The sequence below is a fragment of the Monodon monoceros genome, unplaced genomic scaffold (assembly GCF_005190385.1).
Source record: "Monodon monoceros isolate NGI ecotype Baffin Bay Population unplaced genomic scaffold, NGI_Narwhal_1 Super_Scaffold_15, whole genome shotgun sequence".
Taxonomy (NCBI): Eukaryota; Metazoa; Chordata; class Mammalia; order Artiodactyla; family Monodontidae; genus Monodon; species Monodon monoceros.
The window spans coordinates 68623353-68644455 of NW_021703771.1; the positions used below are offsets into that span (position 1 = coordinate 68623353).

The window sequence follows — 21103 nt, forward strand, 5'->3', positions numbered from 1 at the left end:
AACAAAGAAGATTGCCAGGTGGTGTTAGAATCTGACATTGGGAATATAGGAAAAGAAGTCAGGGCAGCAGTGCAAGTTAGTGCGGAGTGTGATGTGATGGTAAATTCCATTTTGACTATGATGAAATGAGGCATCTGAGTAACATCCAGGAGGAGATGCCTGCTATGCAGTTGTCACTGTGGATCTGATTCAGATGAGAGAATTTGGCCAAAGATGCAGAAACTGTTTTTTTTTTGCTTTTGAATGAAAGTCTATTATTGACTTCCCGGTCAGTTTATCTATTAATTCAAATGCATTTATTCTGAATTTTCATGTCCATATTCTAAGATATTATTATCATTTTAATTATATTTCAAAATACAAGCTTTACATTTTATCAGTGCCAGTTAATTAACATACTTCGATTCTTTGCTGGGTAAAATTCTGTTGCCCTGTTGCCTTTCTGGGGTTGGTGTTTTTGCTCTCTGCTTTGGGATTATTGTGTTTTCATCTCCTGTGTTCTCTTTCAGCCTAATTTTTATCCTCTTTTCCATAGGTGCAGACTTTAATTATTTAGATCGTTTCAGATTTTCCCCCGTACCCAGCTCCATACCCAGCATAGTGTTTGGGGGGTATTACCTGTACTGTGGAAACTTCACCTGCTGGTTTAGGGACAGGAATTACAAGTTCTTTTTTTTTTTTTTTTTTTTTTTTTTTGATAACAGCTTTATTGGAATTTCGCATACCATACAATCCATCAATTTAAGTTGTACAATTGAGTTGTTTTTACTGTATTCTCAAAGTAGTGCAACCATCACCATAATCATATTAGAACATTTTTGTCACCTCAGAAAGAAACCCTGTACCTCTTGGCTGTCAATCCCCTATTGCCAGTTCTCCAACCCCTAAATAATCACTGATCTACTTCCTGTTTCTATACATTTGCCGAATAAATTGCTATTTTTAATTACATCATTCGTTGATGACCTCTTCCGATTTTGGCTTTATGTAGATATTTTGACATCGTTAGCCTATCCAGAGGGAGGCAGTATAGGTTCTCAGTATAGAGCTGCAGGGAAAAAGTAGACAAGCAGAAGCCCACAAAAACACTGTTTGATAAACACAACCCTGTAAGACCCAATTTAGGGCTTTAAGTCATGCTAAAATTGAAGGACTGAGAAGGCAGGAAAAGTAAAGAAGAGAAACAAATATTTTTAAATGCTGCATTTCTTTTAAAGAATCATGACAATAGTAGAGAAAGGTGAAAATGCAGACCTACCCAGGTTATTAATTTGAGCAGGACACTGATAATGGGAAACCTCTGGGTTCTATTTCTGGCTGTGCCCTTTGGCCCAGTCATTTAATCATTCTGGGTTATTTTGCTTATTTCCTAACAGTGCTTTACCCCAATTGATATTTATAATGGTATTCAAGCTGAAGTAGAAAATATTATCTGAAATGTATACATATAAATAGAAAACCCCAAAATTCTGTACTGCGTTTTTCTATCTATATGATATCTCTCTCTCTCTCTCTCTCTCTCTCTCTCTCTCTCTCTCTCTCTCTCTATATATATATATATATATATATATATATATATATATATATACTGTCTTATATTTCTTACTCATAAAAGTAAAACAGCTTTATGGCAAATAAAATGAGATGAAGATTCTGTCTAAGGGGAAATGTGATAATTTGGAATGTTAGTAGTCAGTTACAGACTTTGTTGGGTTTTTTTAACCTTACTGTTTAATTAGAGGAGTCTTAACCTAGCATTGGAAATTCGATTTCTGATGGCTTTCCTCCTAAGCAAGCATCTGAGAGCCTGTAGATGACTCTGCTTTTACGGTATCTTAGGTAAAGCCACATACCCCCTGCAGGTATTTTTTGTTTTGTTTTACATGATCTTGTTCTGAGACCTGTGTGGAGGTGATTTATTAGCACTCAGCATCTGGGCTGATATTAGAGTCCAGTACCCTTCTGTTCTGCTCAAGATTTGTAATGGGCTCTATTCACTCATCCCACAGAACACAGCCAGAGCTGCGTTTAGTCGGGGAGCGAACGCATCCCTCTTTAGAGAGAGTGAATGCCACTGGATCGCTTAATATAAGCCCGCTACAAGGCATGCATCTTGGTGATGTGTTGAATCTCTGCTCCCAGGGGATGTCTGCTTTGTATCTGCAGCTTTAATGTTTCACTTAATATCCTTTTTGGCTACTGAGCACACTCCTCGCCCGCAGCAGGCAGCGTTTTGGCTGCCCAACAAATTGCTTCATTGTCTGGCCGTGCCGGGCTGAGCAAGTACTGGCTGTGAGCATCTACTGGGGGCTTTCTGGGTGGCGTTTGTGTATGTTTTTTAAATTGAGAAGAAGTTGAAGGAATACCAGCCTTCATTTGCCTAGCACCTAAGTCCCCTGTATTTTTCAAATGCTTTCCTGGAAACGAGCATGCTCAGAGAACTGGCAAATCATTGTCCAGTGACCGGGAGGAAGTGATCAGTGCTCTTCATTTATAATGCAAATTCTGAGGTGTCTGCAGAAGTGTGGTAAACTTAAAATGATGGCTGTGGTGAGAACGTCTCTGCAGAAAGTTGTGGTTTTGTTACATCGTTTACAAAGGATGGCAGTTTCTTCTCCTCGATATCAGAAGCTCTGTAAGGTAACTGATTGAAAATGAGGATCTCTGGTGTCAGACAATTCTACTGCTTCTCAGGATCTAAAATCTAATCTTTCAGGGTTCTTATCAGGGAAAGATTCCTTTTCTTAGTGACTGACTGTGAAAGCCATTAAAGTGAATTGCTTAATTAAATTTTGTTTAAGAATCAGGAACAAGTACTATTTTAGTGCATATTTTATTTTGCAATTGACAAAATCTTGTCTTTTTGAGAAGGGCTAGTGAACTGTTTAGAGAAAATACAGCAAAACTACATTCATTAAGACCTGTTACCTCTGAGACACTTGTGGTCTTAAAAGTAAATGGCAAATTAATCTTAAGTAAATGTCAGTAAATTTTTAAAAAGTTTAAAATAATCTTTGAGTAGGTTACTTAAAAACTGTTCATCTCTCTATAGTTAATTGTTTATCAATTAAAAAAAATTAAAACACATTTTAGGAACTACTGGACTTCATCTTATGGTAAAATATTTATTCCCCATATTCTTGAATCTTCATATACTATAGTTAAACGTGAAGAACTGAATTTTATTTGGACAGGTGGATTAAGTACACTTTCAGAAGGCAACTTGTTTGACAGTTGCAAATTTCAAATACTACATCATCCTAAACATAAAACATTGAATGAGCTCCTATATTTTTTTAAAAAGTTAGCTATTATATTTTTGATCATTGTTTTGTTTTATTTAAACTAGGTTCATACTAGCTCATTACTTTGTCAGAAATTGGAGTGATTTAAGAAAGGAAGGGAGGAATTATAACCGGAATGCTAAAGCAGTTTATCCAGCACTGCAGTACAATATTCTTCCTTTATTTCATGTTCTTAGTGCCATTCGCAAGAACGTATCTTGTTGCCCTATTAGCTGCCCAAACTCATTTGTAATTGGAACAACTGTCTCTAGGACAATGTTATTTTTCTGATGTTATAAAATAGGACATGTCTGAGCACCTAGGTCCTGCTTATTATATGGTAGTGGATTAGAGGGGAAAAGCAGAATTTTATTAACTCTATCATATATTCTTATTTCTAACAGTTTGGTCAATTAAATGTATTTCTGTCTGGAATCATTTTTTTTTTTCTGAAAAGTTTTAGGAGACAGATTAAGGTAGTGAGCATTCTTTGCAGTGATACTTAGAAGTGTTTTCGTTTGCATAAGAAGTTAATTAAAACAATACAACTTAATTTATTCATTTGTAAGAATTCATAAATTATTTATTTTAATATGTTGTGTTTTGGTGCACTTCAGAGAATAAATTTATTCTGGTAAAATGTTTATGTAGTTCATGAACAAGCAGTTTTGAAAATAGAGAAGAAAAGCTCATTCACTAATGCATGTTATTTTATCCTTGTAATCTACAGGTATGAATATTGTTTTATTAGCTGGATCATTTTTCTGATCCATTTGTATGCATACTTTCACAAAATTAGGTATTTTCCTCAAGTCATGTGACCAAGGAATTAAGATAGTTTAAGGTGAAAAGTGGAAGTTCAAATACTGGAGAAGGTTGCTTAATTAGTTTCATAATCATACCCCAAATTAGCACAAGTTAAGTTAATGAAGTCATTGGATAAGTTAATTCCCAACAGAAATACTCTTTGGGCAGACTTCTTGAGATTTATAATTTTCTACAGAAACCATTAAATTTAAATGTTTGGAATTAAGTGTTACTTTTTTTTCTTAGAAAATTAAAATTTGTATTATTCTCAGTTAAGATGTTATCTTTCACATTTCTTTTCTCAAAAGCAAGATTTACAACTATACAGATAACGAAATGAGAGATCTACAATTCCAGTACTTTCCAGCAGGTGTCAATATAAGGCAGTGATACATGAAATTTGGCTTAAGAACCAGAAATTTAAAATAGGAAGTGGCAAAACTACTATGAAATAAATACATTTTATTTGCTTGGTTATATTTTGAAAACTGATCTTAATTACTGAACTATATTAGGTCATATAACATGAATAAAAGTTTTAGTTGCAGAATTGCATATTAATTAACAGTTGCCATCTCAAATACTGACATGGGTAAAGTATACCAATTGAAAGTATTTAACTGTATTTTAATTATCAGTAGTCTATGTGTAATACTTAAAAGTTTAGATAAGTTTGCTATTCATTTACTTTAAGACACTATAAATTCTTTTCCCCTTAAATTTTAAATGCTATCATGACTGTCTCTTCCTATACCTTCTGCATTCTCTAAATTTAGTTTCTTAGAAAGGAAATGCTAAAGGTTCAGTGTTTGTTCATAAAAAGGTAGAGGCAGTCTATTGTAAATACATTTACAGACTGAAATGAATGGGGAAAAGTGTTAGGAGACATGACTATTTTAAATTCATATTTGTGTTTTGAAATCCAGTGTCTGTTAATATTTTATCCCCTTTTTTATTCCTCTTATAGGATCTCTGCTTTTACATATTATATGGAAATTCAGTCTTTCATCAGACTTTTTCCTCTGTGATACCTTATCTTTCTTTGCTTATGTTCATGCATCTTTCGTCTATAGGAAAATAGCTTATGTGTGACACAGTTGGAAATTTGTGTTGAATATTCTCATTTTGTGTTTTTTTCCTGTATGTTTTGAAGATTAGGGAGGAATGAAAAGAGACACTTGGAATTTATAGCTCTTGGAGTTAAAATATCCTTTTCCCCTTCTCTTAACCTATTTACACTTTCACTTGTATTTTTTACATTTAAAACTATTTCTTCCTGGTCATACATCCCATAAAATTTGACAGGGTACTGAAACATAAGTCCTGCTTACTTGAAGATATAATTAGCAGCATTGAAATTGCCCTGATGACCTAAAATCACCTTATGTTGGATGCTAATTTTTCCAGATATGGTGTTGATTGCTTAGTTCCTTTAAAATATTAATTCTATAAAAATAATTTTTCTTCTAATAGAGCACAGTAAAAGCAAAGGTGAATGTAAATGATTAAAAAATAAAGTTGACTTTTAATTTGTTTTCACTGTTACGTGATAATTTTGGGATATTTCATCACTAAATCTTTGCAGTAAAAGCTGAATAAATTTGTTTTATAAGTACCATTCTTTTCCTTAGTGCCAGTTTTCATAAAATATTTATTAATTGAGGACATGGTAAAAGCAATTTTTTGTAAAGTAGATTGAGATATGAGCCATTATAGAAAAATAAGAAAAATATAATACTAGTGTTATAAATTGAATTCCTCATTATTTAAGCATTTAAAAATTTTTGATTTAAGTAATATAACTTCTATTTGCCTGCATATATATATACATAACTCACTTTAGCTTACATGGTTTTGATCACCTCCAAACCTTGTGATCAAGTAGTCCTATCAGTAAAAATACTTTAAATATATGTGTGTGTGTGTATATATATATTATATATATTCATATAGAAATTATACATATATGCCATGGTAAGATTGCACGTTAAATATTAGTAAAGTGTAATTTTGTTCTTACTTTCTGCTGTTCTCTTCTTGCACCCTAGTTGGTAGTCTTTTTCTCTCTATGTGGTATATACACACATTTTGGTGCTACTGATTCATCCGTACAGTGAAACTCTGACTATTCTTAACCTAGTCTTCTGGAGCACTCAGGCTTTCAGAGCAGTGCTGATCTCAAAGTCATCCCTGAAAAACCATGTCTCCTGTGGTATCAGAGCAGCTGCCTCTGAGCACTCTGTGAACAGAGACCAGAAGATTCTACCTAGCAGTCTGATTGATAGTCCTGCTGTGTGTGTGTGTGTGTGTGTGTTCGTGTTCGCATGTAGACAACAGAGAGCGATGTGGAGGCTTATGGTGCCGAAAAGCAAAGGTATATGATGACAAAGGCAAATCATCTCTGAACAGATTTTCAGATTCACTGAAGAAGTATGTTTACATACCACTTTTCATCTACGTGTGTGGGTCCCCTTTATTTAGAGGTAGTTAAGGTTGATTATGTGTTTTTAAAGAAGACACAGAGTGGAATGGTGTTCTTCAAATGATTTACACCCCATATAGTTAAATCTCATGCTTCCTCCCCGCCTTTCCCTCCCTTTTTTTTTTCTTGGAAAATTCTGCATTCCTTGAATAATTCAATCCTCGAGTGTTCTAGGGCAATGGAACTTTACTTTGTCATGTTCTGAGTATTGAGATATATATATTTGAAGGTCAAATCTCAGATTCCCTCAGTTTCTTTCCGTACTCAAATCACACACATATTGTTTGAACCATAGGAAAGGTCAGAGGTCTCTCGCCTGGAGGTAGAACTCCAGTTGATCACATGAGCACTGTCTCTTCTCGGTTGTGTGAGAAACACGGTTTGGTTAGTTCAAAACATTTGTGAAGCCTGAGGTATTTAGGGAAAAAAGTGCCAAATGTGGAAGGATTTGCCTACATCTCATCCACCTCCATCGATGTCCTGGGTATGTTGCCTCAGGGCTGTATGGACACCTGGGCAGATTACTTCCCTTACTTTCACTCTGTTTCTATGCTTTTTCAGCGGGTTGAGATTACAGCTGAAAGTGAGGCAGGTCAAGAGAGACAGTACCTACATCCCTACTTGTCATCAGATGTTTTCCTGTGGCTTCCAAAAGCAGCACCACTCTTTACATGACCCCCTGATCTCTGTTTTGCAACAGCTCCCCAAGTCAATGTGTATCTTAAAATTATTTTTTAAAAGTTATCAAATTAACATTTTGTTAATCAGAAAACTTATGCTATCAATGACTTTTAGCTAAAAGCAGTATCATCAGATATGATGTAATGGTTTTCCAATTAACTAAAAAGAATTGAAACTATTCTACAGGATTGCACTTTAAATAGCTTTTTTTTTTTGGTGGTACGTGGGCCTCTCACTGTTGTGGCCTCTCCCGTTGCAGAGCACAGGCTCCGGACACGCAGGCTCAGCGGCCATGGCTAATGGGCCCAGCCGCTCCATGGCATGTGGGATCTTCCCAGACCAGGGCACGATCCCGTGTTCCCTGCATCGGCAGGCGGACTCTCAACCACTGCACCACGAGGGAAGCTCCCATAGTGGGGGACTTTAACACCCCACTTTCACCAATGGATACATCATCCAAAATGAAAATAAATAAGGAAACACAAGCTTTAAATGATACATTAAACAAGATGGACTTAATTGATATTTATAGGACATTCCATCCAAGAACAACAGAATACACATTTTTCTCAAGTGCTGATGGAACATTCTCCAGGATAGATCATATCTTGGGTCACAAATCAAGCCTTGGTAAATTTAAGAAAATTGAAATCGTATCAAGTATCTTTTCCAACCACAATGCTATGAGACTTGATATCAATTACAGGAGAAGATCTGTAAAAAATACAAACACATGGAGGCTAAACAATACACTACTTAAAAAGCAAGTGCTCACTGAAGAAATCAAAGAGGAAATCAAAAAATACATAGAAACAAATGACAATGGAGACACGACGACCCAAAACCAATGGGATTCAGCAAAAGCAGTTCTAAGAGGGAAGTTTATAGCAATACAATCCTACCTTAAGAAACAGGAAACATCTCAAATAAACAACCTAACCTTGCACCTAAAGCAATTAGAGAAAGAAAAAAAAAACCCAAAGGTAGCAGAAGGAAAGAAATTATAAAGATCAGATCAGAAATAAATGAAAAAGAAATGAAGGAAACGATAGCAAAGATCAATAAAACTAAAAGCCAGTTCTTTGAGAAGATAAACAAAATTGATAAACCATTAGCCAGACTCATCAAGAAAAAAAGGGAGAAGACTCAAATCAATAGAATTAGAAATGAAAAAGGAGAAGTAACAACTGACACTGCAGAAATACAAAGGAACATGAGAGATTACTATAAGCAACCCTATGCCAATAAAATGGACAACCTGGAAGAAATGGACAAATTCTTAGAAATGCACAACCTGCCGAGACTGAACCAGGAAGAAAAAGAAAATATGAACAGACCATTCACAAGCACTGAAATTGAAACTGTGATTAAAAATCTGCCAACAAACAAAAGCCCAGGACCAGATGGCTTCACAGGTGAATTCTATGAAACACCTATCCTTCTCAAACTCTTCCAAAATATGGCAGAGGGAGGAACACTCCCAAACTCATTCTACGAGGCCACCATCACCCAGATACCAAAAGCAGACAAAGGTGTCACAAAGAAAGAAAACTACAGGCCAATATCACTGATGAACATAGATGCAAAAATCCTCAACAAAATACTAGCAAACAGAATCCAACAGCACATTAAAAGGATCATACACCATGATCAAGTGGGGTTTATTCCAGGAATGCAAGGATTCTTCAATATACGCAAATCAATCAACGTGATACACCATATTAACAAATTGAAGGAGAAAAACCATATGATCATCTCAATAGGTGCAGAGAAAGCTTTTGACAAAATTCAACACCCATTTATGATAAAAACCCTGCAGAAAGTAGGCATAGAGGGAACTTTCCTCAACATAATAAAGGCCATATATGACAAACCCACAGCCAACATCGTTCTCAGTGGTGAAAAACTGAAAGCATTTCCACTAAGATCAGGAACAAGACAAGGTTGCCCACTCTCAACACTCTTATTCAACATAGTTTTGCAAGTTTTAGCTACAGCAATCAGAGAAGAAAAAGAAATAAAAGGAATCCAAATCAGAAAAGAAGAAGTAAATCTGTCACTGTTTGCAGATGACATGATACTATACATAGAGAATCCTAAAGATGCTGCCAGAAAACTACTAGAGCTAATCAGTGAATTTGGTAAAGTAGCAGGATACAAAATTCATGCACAGAAATCTCTGGCATTCCTATACACTAATGATGAAAAATCTGAAAGTGAAATTAAGAAAACACTCCCATTTACCATTGCAACAAAAAGAATAAAATATCTAGGTGTAAACCTACCTAAGGAGACAAAAGACCTGTATGCAGAAAATTATAAGACACTGATGAAAGAAATTAAAGATGATACAAATAGATGGAGAGATATACCATGTTCTTGGATTGGAAAAATCAACATTGTGAAAATGACTCTACTACCCAAAGCAATCTACAGGTTCAATGCAATCCCTATCAAACTACCACTGGCATTTTTCACAGAACTAGAACAAAAAATTTCACAATTTGTATGGAAACACAAAAGACCCCGAATAGCCAAAGCAATCTTGAGAACGAAAAACGGAGCTGGAGGAATCAGGTTCCCTGATTTCAGACTATACTACAAAGCTACAGTAATCAAGGCAGTATGGTACTGGCACAAAAACATAAATATAGATCAATGGAACAGGATAGAAAGCCCAGAGATAAACCCACGCACATATGGTCACCTTATCTTTGATAAAGGAGGCAAGAATATACAGTGGAGAAAAGACAGCCTCTTCAATAAGTGATGCTGGGAAAACTGGACAGCTACGTGTAAAAGTATGAAATTCGAACACTCCCTAACACCATACACAAAAATAAACTCAAAATGGATTAAAGACCTAAATGTAAGGCCAGACACTATCAAACTCTTAGAAGAAAACATAGGCAGAACACTCTATGACATAAATCACAGCAAGATCCTTTTTGACCCACCTCCTAGAGAAATGGAAATAAAAACAAGAATAAACAAATGGGACCTAATGAAACTTCAAAGCTTTTGCATAGCAAAGGAAACCATAAACAAGACCAAAAGACAACCCTCAGAATGGGAGAAAACATTTGCAAATGAAGCAACTGACAAAGGATTAATCTCCAAGATTTACAAGCAGCTCATGCAGCTCAATAACAAAAAAACAATAGAATAAAGACACAGACCTACTAGAGAATGGACTTGAGGATATGGGGAGGGGGAAGGGTAAGCTGTGACAAAGTGGCGTGGACCTATATACACTACCAAACGTAAAATAGATATCTAGTGGGAAGCAGCCGCATAGCACAGGGAGATCAGCTAGGTGCTTTGTGACCACCTAGAGGGGTGGGATAGGGAGGGTGGGAGGGAGGGAGATGCAAGAGGAAAGAGATATGGGAACATATGTATATGTATAACTGATTCACTTTGCTATAGAGCAGAAACTAACACACCATTGTAAAGCAATTTTACTCCAATTAAGATGTTAAAAAAAATTGTATTTAGAAATGGGGTTATATTACCTCACTTGTAGAGAAGTTTATCTTTCACTCTTCCTCCTTATTTAAACTGAAAAATGTTTTAAGTAATGTTTACTACTGCGTTATTTCTTAATGACAGAATCTGATGATTTTCACTTTCATTTTTGTAGTTTTCTGCATTACATAAAATCTTGGTAACATGTAAAAAAAAAAAAAAAAAGCTTCCGTTAGTCTCAACTCAGGTGGCAGAATGTTGAATACCAACCACCACGTATCTTTCTGCACTGCAGGGTCGTTTCATTCTTCTTCCTTTCTAGGGCACCAAGCCAGCTTCCATATTGAGATACATTCTCTGCCAGCAAAATCATACAATTTCCAAACAACTTAGATTCACATTGGAGCTACATGAAAAGGACCATGTCTTCTGAGCAGGCCTAGTGGCCCCTGAGGCAGTAGTTATCTAGTCATAAGAAATATTCTGAAATTTCTATTTAATCCAGAATTAGGGCAGCCATAATTTTTATAATCTACACATTATCTCAGATGCTGGTGGGCACAGGGAAGATTTGGGGAGGCTTGAGGAAGATCTTTATTGAATTTCAATAATTAAACTTTCTGATGATTCTCAGATGATTTTTGCCTAATCTCTGTTTTGAGAGTGAGGTTTTGATAGGTACTGAATAACTTGAATTAATGACTGTAATGACTGAGTGCTATTTTGCATTAATATTTGAAGCAAATCCTGGGTTGCTTCATTACATAGCCTGTCATTGTGGGAGATACGTGGTATGGTGGTAAACAAAGGGCAACATTTGCTCTTTTTGAAGTAATTGTTTCTAATGGAAGCCTAATGACCTATTATTCTTATTTATAAAAGCTGAGCAGCAAATCTTGATAGGAAGCTATTGAAAGATTGGAGAAATTATAATGTAAACCAAAATCTCAGGAAGTCTCATGTGGTTGAGGATCAACACTTGATGACAATTAAATAGTTCAATAATTTACTTGTGCCAAATGTCACCCTCGCTTTAAATTTGGAGTGATTTCTAGAAGTGCATCCATAGGACTGAGCGTTGGGGTAGAGGGCTGCTTCTGACCAGTTGTCTTGCACCTTTTAGGGGTTTTAAGGTTTCTCTGAATTTCATATGTAGATTGAATAAGCCAGTGAGAGAAGTTTTCTTGTGGGTATTGAAATGATAAAGCCTTGTAACCAATGGTGACAGTGGATATTTTCAAGTTTAGTGCCCTCATTTTTTAAAGGTGAGAAGACAGGCTTAGAGAGGTTAAGTGATTTGTCTTAGGACCTATTAATAGTGGCGATGGTTGAATTGTTTTGATAAGGGTATATTCTATTTTTGGATTTTATGGGCCTATATTATAAAAGTATATTTTATAGGTTCTTGAGATGGACTGACAGCAAATGAATCAAGTAGTTGGTATGAATGATTTACCTGAAGATGATTCCTAATAAATAAATAAATAAAAATATATCTCTTTAGGTAAAACACATATGGTAACATCTAACCAGTTATTAAATCTGGTTGTCAGTATATGAGTGTTTATTTTGCTTACTATTCTTTCAACTATCATCTATGCTTTAATATATCATGATAAAATGTTTCAAAAGCAGCAGCAGCTCTACTATGATAATGGTTGAAAAGATTACTTGAAGCTCTGCAGACTTAACTGTTGAGCTTTTAAAAAAATCAATTGCTCTCTGTGCATTTTTCACATTTTGTTAACTTAAGACTGTGACAAATACAAAATAGCTTAAAAGTGTCTTGATTTACCTGATGATAAATATTTGCTCTGTAGCTTTTCATTCTTTTACCTCATTTCAATTTGAATGAAAGGCATTTTAAAACTCTCATTTTTCCTTTTACAAAAGCTGCATATGCGTACTGCAAAAGTTTGTGACTTCACAAGGCGGGAAATATGTAGTCTTGATACCCTCATTTTTTACAGTTTACTAATTCCTGTAGAGATTAGAAAGAAAATTGTCCTCTATGAAAGCATTCTTTAAAATTGAGTCTAATAGGAGAGTTTGGTTTGCACCCCTAATTAACAAGATTTTCCAAATCCTATTTGGAACTGGTAACTTTTGTTGAAATGAATGGGGCAGTTTCATTTTGGGTGTTGACATAACGTCTTTGACTTTCACATTTGTCGAGGTTGGTAGAAGTTTATGAAGACGAAATTCTTAATTTCTTAATCCTGCTTGGGAAAGACGCATAAACTTTTATCACAAAAGCGATTTACTCCTAACAGGTTATTACAAAGACCATTCATATTTAAATCTTTTTGTTTTAATTTTCGCATTTCTTCTGAGTTGCTGTTTAAAGGTGCTGCTTTATAATTTGACTTAATCACACGTGGTGTGGTTCTTTCAGGACACATGCTATTATCTTTAAGCTTTTTGTCTTTGATACCTCAATATACATAACACTTTTCCCATTGCCAGATAACTGAAGTTTCTCATCTGGTGAAAGAATGATAGAAATTGTAATATTTGAAACCTAGAGTTGCTCCTTATTTACTGAAAATTGTGTGGAACACATTTTATACTGTGTTCTAAGTCTGAATTGGAATGGCATATTCTGAGACTATAAATAACTGGAAGAGTTGGGAGATTTCAAAATGTATTTATTTATTTATAACATGTTTGTGCTCTTAATTGCTCTTGATTAACCTCCCTGCTCTTTAAATTAAATCAAAATTAACAAATATTTATTGCAATCTGGGAGAAACCTCATTTGAGGCTCAAAGCACTGTGTAAAACAGTAGAATGTTTCCTTTAATAAAAGCCAAGAATTGAAGACTGGGAAACCACCACCCCATTTCCTGATATATACCTATGCAGGACAAGTGTGTATCAGGAAATGGGGTGGTAGGCTAGGGCTGGAAGGAATTGAGGAAGGGTACTCATTTAAATATTTCTCCATGTTATATTATCTTTTGGGAGATTAAATAAAGAATTAAGATATAGTTGACCCTCATTACCCACGGGTTCTGTATCCATGTAGCCAAAGCTCAAAAATCTTTGAAAAGAGAAATTCCAGAAATTTCCAGAAAGTAAAACTTGAATTTGTGGTGCACGCAGCAACTATTGACATAGTATTTAGGGTGTATTTACAAGTATTTACATAGCATTTACATGGTATTAGATATTATAAGTAATCTAGAGATGATTTGAAGTATGCGGGACGATGGGAGAATGTGCATAGGTTATATGCAAATACTATGCTATTTAATATAAGGGACTTGAGCATCCATGGATTTTGCTATCTCTGATGGTCCTGGGACCAATCACCCTCCTGGTACTGAGCGAAGACTTTACTTCTGAAACAGTGAAGGATAGTGGAGGGAACCCTGGAGGGGGAGTGAGGGAGTTATCTTTCTGTACATAAAAGCTGTATTGAATGAAATGGGTATGTCACTTACCTTGCTGAGCCTTGGTTTTTCATCTTGAAGTTGATATAAAAATTGTATTTTAGAAAAAGCTGTGAATTATACTGTTGTCAAAGACAGTAATGATAGTCAGCTTTTAAACATGCATGTGCACGTATAGCAAACCACCTTTAATTTTGTTTGGCAAAATGAAGAAAATTTCATCAGTTTTAAAGATAGCATTTATATTTTTACTCCTGGATATATTAAAAAGAAAGTGCTCTTCTTGTAAAATGCAGAAAGAAAGGAGGAAGAAAATAAAACTTACCAGTTAATTCAGCTGCTCAGGAGGGAATGTTATTAACATCTTCCTCTATTTCATCTTACTTTTCTTTTCTTTGTATAAATGTATTTGTATAAAGCATATTTATACAAGTTTGGAATCATATTTATATCATGCCTTTTGCCTTTTTGAATATTGATTTTTCCTTTCATAATAGTATTTTATAAGCATTTTTATATTTCTTTATATTGAAAAATCATGATTTTTTTTAATGGTAGTGTTAGCTATTCCATTGTACTATGTGAACTGGACAAATGACTTTTTTCTAATTTTGACCTTACAATGCTGCAATGGATTTTTTCTATATAAACCTTTGACTGTAATGGATTGTGATTTTTTTGTTAGGATGAGTTCATATAAGTGGCTCTGCTGGATCAAAAGCTGTACACTGTCAGGTGGCTGTCCCCAAATATACTCCTATAGTGTATGAGAATATTGGTTTCATCATACTGTTGTTAGCCAACACTTCTATAATTTTAAAATATTTGCCAATTTGATAAATAGTTTTACACTGCAGTTACTGATTACTTGTAACAATTTTTCCTTATATTTACTGGCCCTTTGTCTATGACAAAATTTCAATTTCCTTTGAGCTGTTTTACAACTGTTTGATATTTCCACACTTGGTCAACATCTATTTGATGTTACAGAATTCAAATTCCTTAGGAAGCAGTTCCATCATTGAAGTTATGAAGTAAATAGTTTCCTAAGTATTTGAGAGCAAAATAGCAAATCTCAGTTCCTACAGTAAAAGGTTCTGACATCTTATGAAAAAAATGAGATATTCCAGTGGTTTCTAAAAGATGTGGATTCACAGATATATCTATTAGTCCTCAAAATAAAAGTAGAAGTTGTGAGCATAGTGGTAGCATTATTTAAACAATTAATATTTTCTTGGGAATTCACATATATATATATATTTATTTATTTATTTATTTTTTATTTTTTTTGCGGTACGCGGGCCTCTCACCGCTGTGGCCTCTCCTGTTGCGGAGCACAGGCTCCGGACGCGCAGGCCCAGCGGCCATGGCTCATGGGCCCAGCTGCTCCGCGGCATGTGGGATCTTCCTGGACCAGGGCACAAACCCGTGTCCCATGCATCGGCAGGCGGACTCTCAACCACTGCGCCACCAGGGAAGCCCCACATATATTTTTAATTAATTCTAAAAGGTCTAGTCCACTCCTGACACAGGAGTAGTGTATCAATATTCATATTCTCCTAAGATTTAAATAAATAAAATGTTTGAATTAAATGATTTTAGATATAGTTGAAATGTAAGACCTTCCAGAATATGAATTATGTCTACCCCTGCATCTTTATCTCTAGTTCTGTTTCCATATAATCCCAGAGCCTTTGATTTTTGATCACACTGTTTTGTCACTTTCAAGCTGTATGAACTCTGTTTCCACATCTATGTGGTAGTTGTGGTAATTCATATCTCTGAGAGTTGTCCATGAGACAGACTCTGCATGGCAAGGATCTACATAACACACAAATGTAGCAGGTCTCCCAAAAATGTTGTAGCTGTACCTCCCCTAATGGTCTTCAGAAAGGCCAAACGGGATTATGAGAGAAAAAGAAGACTGGGAAGTAGGTGTAACTTCTACCTAATTATGAATGATCTAGTCTTAAGAAATCAATGACCTGTAAGAGTTTAAATAATTAAAAATTGAATGTTATTTTAACACTTCATAAAATTATAGGCTGATGTGCAGGTATGATTGACATATAACATTAATAAGGTATTGTTAACTTTAGTCACTGTGCTGTACCGTAGATCCTGGAATTTATTCCTCTTGTAACTGAAAGCTTATACCCTCTGACCAACATCTCCCCATACCCGTACTCCTTAGCCCCTGGCAACCAACACTGTACTTTCTAAGAGCTCAGTATTTTTAGATTCCACAGATAAGTGAGATCATACTGTATTGCAAGTGACTTCTTATTATTCCACTAAAGATAGGTTCTTTATAAGGACCCGTCCTTCTTCCGTCATCTCTCTCCTTAGTATAAGGGATAGGACATTTTGTAATTGTTGCTTGATTCTAAATATTGCAGTTTGGTAGGATGTTTGAAGGCTTTAAAAAATGAAAACTGGGGAATTCCCTGGAGATCCAGTGGTTAGGACTCCGTGCTTTCACTGCTGAGGGCCCAGGTTCAGTCGCTGGTCAGGAAACTAAGATCCCACAAGCCGCGCAGTGCAGCAAAAAAAAAAAAGTCTGCCAATATTTGATCTGAGCCTAGTCTCTTGTAGTGTTTATGGAAGGGTACACTCATCATTGTCTATCCTTGGCTCCCCTACAGCTCTGTTGCTATTGAGTAAAATTCTACTGCCCTGAAAAAGTTTTTCCAGGTTCCCAGTGAACACAAGATCTCTCTTTGGCACTAGCCTGATATTACCTCTTGGGTCTTAGACTTGATTGTATTGCCTTTGTACCACCTCACAGGACCTACTCAATTCATCACTTATTTCTGACAGTTATATTCAAAACAGCAAGATACAAAATTTGTAACAAAAATAGATTTTTCTATGTGTCAAAATTCTGTATCACATCTGTCAAAGGTTTGCTATATAATGAAAATCACAGCCTTGATATCCAGCATTGACACATAACAGATGTTCAAAAGCATTAGATGAAATGAATTAGGATAGAATATCAGTTGCTAGGCAGGGCATTAATAATAGAACTTCCCCTGCAATTTCATTGTTAAACTTCAATTCCAGATCTGTTCCCACTCTTCTTTCATTATGACTGAATAACTTTTGCCTTAGCATAACTTCGGCAACAGATGACCTGTCAATTACTTGTAGAAAGTTACTTAGAAATGAATATTCTATTTATTGTGTCATGTCTACTTTAAAAGGCTACAGGCCCATGTTTCTTGCAACTAATCTCAGAATTCTTTAACTTTAGTGTGTGCACCATTTTTTTTTAACCTTCATCTTTTATATCTAACAACTGAACTTAATACTAGGTATGAAGTAATAAATTTTTATTTTCAGATTTCATTAGTATAAATGGAGGTAAAGTAAGTTTTCTGATATCTAGGATATTTAGAAATTAATCAGAAGAAATTATTTTGAGGATTTCAGACAGCTTTCTGTTCTCCTTTTGGATCTCCCTTTTCTTCGTAAATGTTTACCTTTGTGGGTTGCTAAAAAGAATAATTTTCAAGTTGTATACCTGTTTTAATAGTATTTAAGTTCACACTGCAGTGACTCTTTCTTGGAAAGTTAACATGGAATATATTCTGTGACTTTTCTCCATGTCTTAACATTTTATTTTGAGGGTATTTGTTTATTAGAACCTAGCGGAAATAAATTCTGATTGTACCCCATCAACCTGAAATGTGACAATGGTCAGAGATCATAGATGAACTTCATTTTATTCAGTACTATTTATAAAAGTGTTTAACATTGGGGAATAAAATAAGTGATCTCTTTGTTATTTTGGTATGGTGACATCATCCTACACAAAACACAATTTCAAATCATATGCAGTTTATACATGCACAGATGTAGTTGCTAATACAAACCAAAAGAGAGAGATAGAGAGCGTGCGCAAGAGCTAGATGGTGGCTAGGGCATATAATAATTAGCATTTGCAGTAACAACATCTGTTGCTGGCAATATTGGCAGCATTGGAGGAGAAAGCAATCATTTAAAATTAGCTAATGCTCAGTTTAAGTGCCATGCAATGTAGTGACATTTTCAATATTTTTGCTAGTTTTCTATTTTCTCATTTCAGTAAATATGTGTTTTTGAGTTTGTATGAATACCTTGTATTATATTTAAAGTAGTCTTCAGACCTTCTCTCCAAATTGATCTGGTGCTAAAACTTGTATATCCAGTGGGTCAAACTAACATTGATCCAAGTTGTCATAAACATACGTTATCCAGCATCCTTGAATTGGACCTTTGTGTGTTTGATCCTACTCGATTTAGATGCCCTCCCAGTTAGAAATCCCACCCACAAACCTGCAACACACAGTTTCCCCCAAATCTTATTCTCTTACCTTGATACTTCATCCTTCAGTTCCTATTTGAGGTTTAAGTGTCAATATAAACTTTAAAAATTTAGTGGAGCTTATTAAGTCAATCAGATTAATTTGACAGGTATCCCATTGACTCCCGACCTGTGAATTTTGACTGGTAGAGGGATGTGTTGCCCACCAGGCCTCAGGTGAGCCCCTTAAGGAGGCAGAAAGTGGGGCTTCTGCTGCACCACGTGGTGTCCTTGATCTCCTTGTACGGTCTTTGCTGAATACTTGTTTGCTGGTTTGGGAGTATGGCAAAGTGAAAAAAGAAAAGTAATCTATGCTCTCTTTAAAGGTGAAACTCATCAGTGAATCAACATTTGAATCATATACTAAGATACAAAACAAATTTGGAGTCTACGTAACTGCTTATGAGCATTAATAAGCAGAAGAAGACCCAGAAGTTATGTTTCTGGAAATATTTTGATGTACTGAAGTGTTTCCCATGTATTGATATATCTTGTTAGGCCTGTGTTTAACAAACTGGCTATCTGTTAAACCCTGTTCTGGAAGATATTAAAATGTCTACTGTGAACTTGCTTTCTGTGGTCCAATTAGTTTGGAAAATTCTGCAAATTGTGTCTTCCTTTGGTGCCACGCAATGCACATTATATATTCAAGGCAATGAAAAGTCCTGTAGTAAAGAACATATTTTATTTTGTTCATCTCAGTGTTTTTCAAACATTTTTTCCCCCCTTGAGCCAGTTCTTATCATGGAAACCAGTTTAGGAAATACTGTTTCAGTAATTCCAAAGTTTCACTGCCACTCATGTTTGTTGAAGGTTGCAGAAAGGGCTTCTAGGTAAAGGCTGGTTGTCTGACTTATAACAGGCTTTTTGGCTGTTTGTGATTCTGATAACGTTTTCATGGCTGGATTGGCTCCTGGATTTTATCCATACACTTAGAGATGGATACTCAGTATCAAAATTCACAAGAAGCAGCTGTATAAACCACAATGAATTTATTCATTTATATTGGAGGATGTCTTTTCCAAGGACTGGTGCGCCCATGAACCTATATAAATGTAACGTAGAAGGTCAGAGCCTGGAAGAATTATTGGTAAGATTTAGATGAGGATAAAGGCTGATGAAATATCTTTCCCTGTAGGATGACCTTGTCTGGTCTTGTTTTGGACTTTCCCAGTTTTAGCACTGAAGTCCGTTTGACCGATATACCTGTCAGTCCCTGACAAACAAGGATGATTTGTAGCACAAAACACATTTGCAGTGGCTTCTTGTTTTCCCCACAGCTCATTTTTCTCTTCTCTCACAAGTTGTGATGGTTAATTTTATGTGGCAACTTGGCTAGGCCATAGTACCCAGATATTTGGTCAAACATCATTCTATATGTTTCTATGAAATATTCTTTTTAAAATGAGATTACCATTTAACAGTAGACTTTTAGTAAAGCAGATTACCTTCCATAATGTGGGTGGGCCTCATTTAATCAGTTGAAGGCCAGCAGACTGCCTTCAGACTTGAACAGCAACACTTCCCTGGGTTCCAGCCTGATGGCTTACCCTGTGGATTTATTTATTTATTTATTTATTTATTTTTGCGGTACGCGGGCCTCTCACTGTTGCGGCCTCCCCCATTGCGGAGCACAGGCTCCAGACGCGCAAGCCCAGCGGCCATGGCTCACGGGTCCAGCCGCTCCGCGGCATGTGGGATCCTCCCAGACCGGGGCACGACCCCGCGTCCCCCGCATTGGCAGGCGGACTCCCAACCACTGCGCCACCAGGGAAGCCCTACCCTGTGGATTTTTGACTTGCTAAGCCTCTCAATCATCTCTCTCTCTCGATGTGTGTATATATATATATATATATATATTTCTGTTTTTTCTGGAGAACCTTGTTAAGGATTTGTTACATTACCAGATTTTGTTCTTCTGCTCTGTGCTTTTCTATGTTGTCCACCATTTTTTTCCTGAGACATTTTGTTTTCTTAGACATATTAGTAAACTTGATTAAGCTACCCTCACTTCCACCAGACCCAAGGACAGGAACTCACTTTCTTCTTATTACGGTACCAATTTAATTAATTTTACTTTGAGAGCAGTTTTCCTGGGAACAATCTCTTTTGTGTACCAGTTTTTTAATACTGAAAGTCCACAGCAGTGAAAAGTAACCAGATTTTGCCTACAGAGAAGGATTTGTGATGTTTAATTGTTATCCATCATGATACTCAATAATGTTGTTATAGACTCTAGCTTTAGGAGACATCCTACAAGGTCAGGGTCTCACAAAGAAGGAAGACACTAACTTTTAAAGTTTTATTTTGTTTTTTTTAAAACAATGTTCAGGGAGAATGATTCTGCAGCTCTGTTTGACATCCTGTCCTGGTGTTTAATCAGTTTTACTCTCAAATATTTTCTTTGTCAGAATCCAAGCCATCTTGTAATTGAACTCATTATTTTTTTTGCTTAAAGATCTCTTTTTCTTTTGTAACTAATAAGCCCAAATATCCAAGCTATTTCAGTTCCGAAGGACATGAAGCTGAAAAGGGCAATTACATTGCATGCGGAAGACAACAGCCAAAGATAGCAGTGGTCTGCTGGAATTCCACATCTTATTCAATCCCAATGAGATTCAGGTCAGCAAAGATTTGA

The 21103-nt window shown here is 35.7% G+C and overlaps 1 protein-coding gene across 9 annotated transcripts in view; it reads left to right on the plus strand.

Moving 5' to 3' along the window:
* The window catches only part of UTRN (utrophin), a 505655-nt gene that overhangs the window by 267654 nt on the left and 216898 nt on the right, over window positions 1-21103 (plus strand). The window contains exon 1 of one of the 9 annotated variants that reach the window (XM_029224157.1): window positions 2624-2640. The exons of the other annotated variants lie outside the window; for them this stretch is intronic. The gene's annotated coding sequence lies outside the window, so the exon portion shown is untranslated. Of the gene's footprint in view, window positions 1-2623; window positions 2641-21103 lie in introns of those variants that run through there. 9 annotated transcript variants of the gene reach the window in all.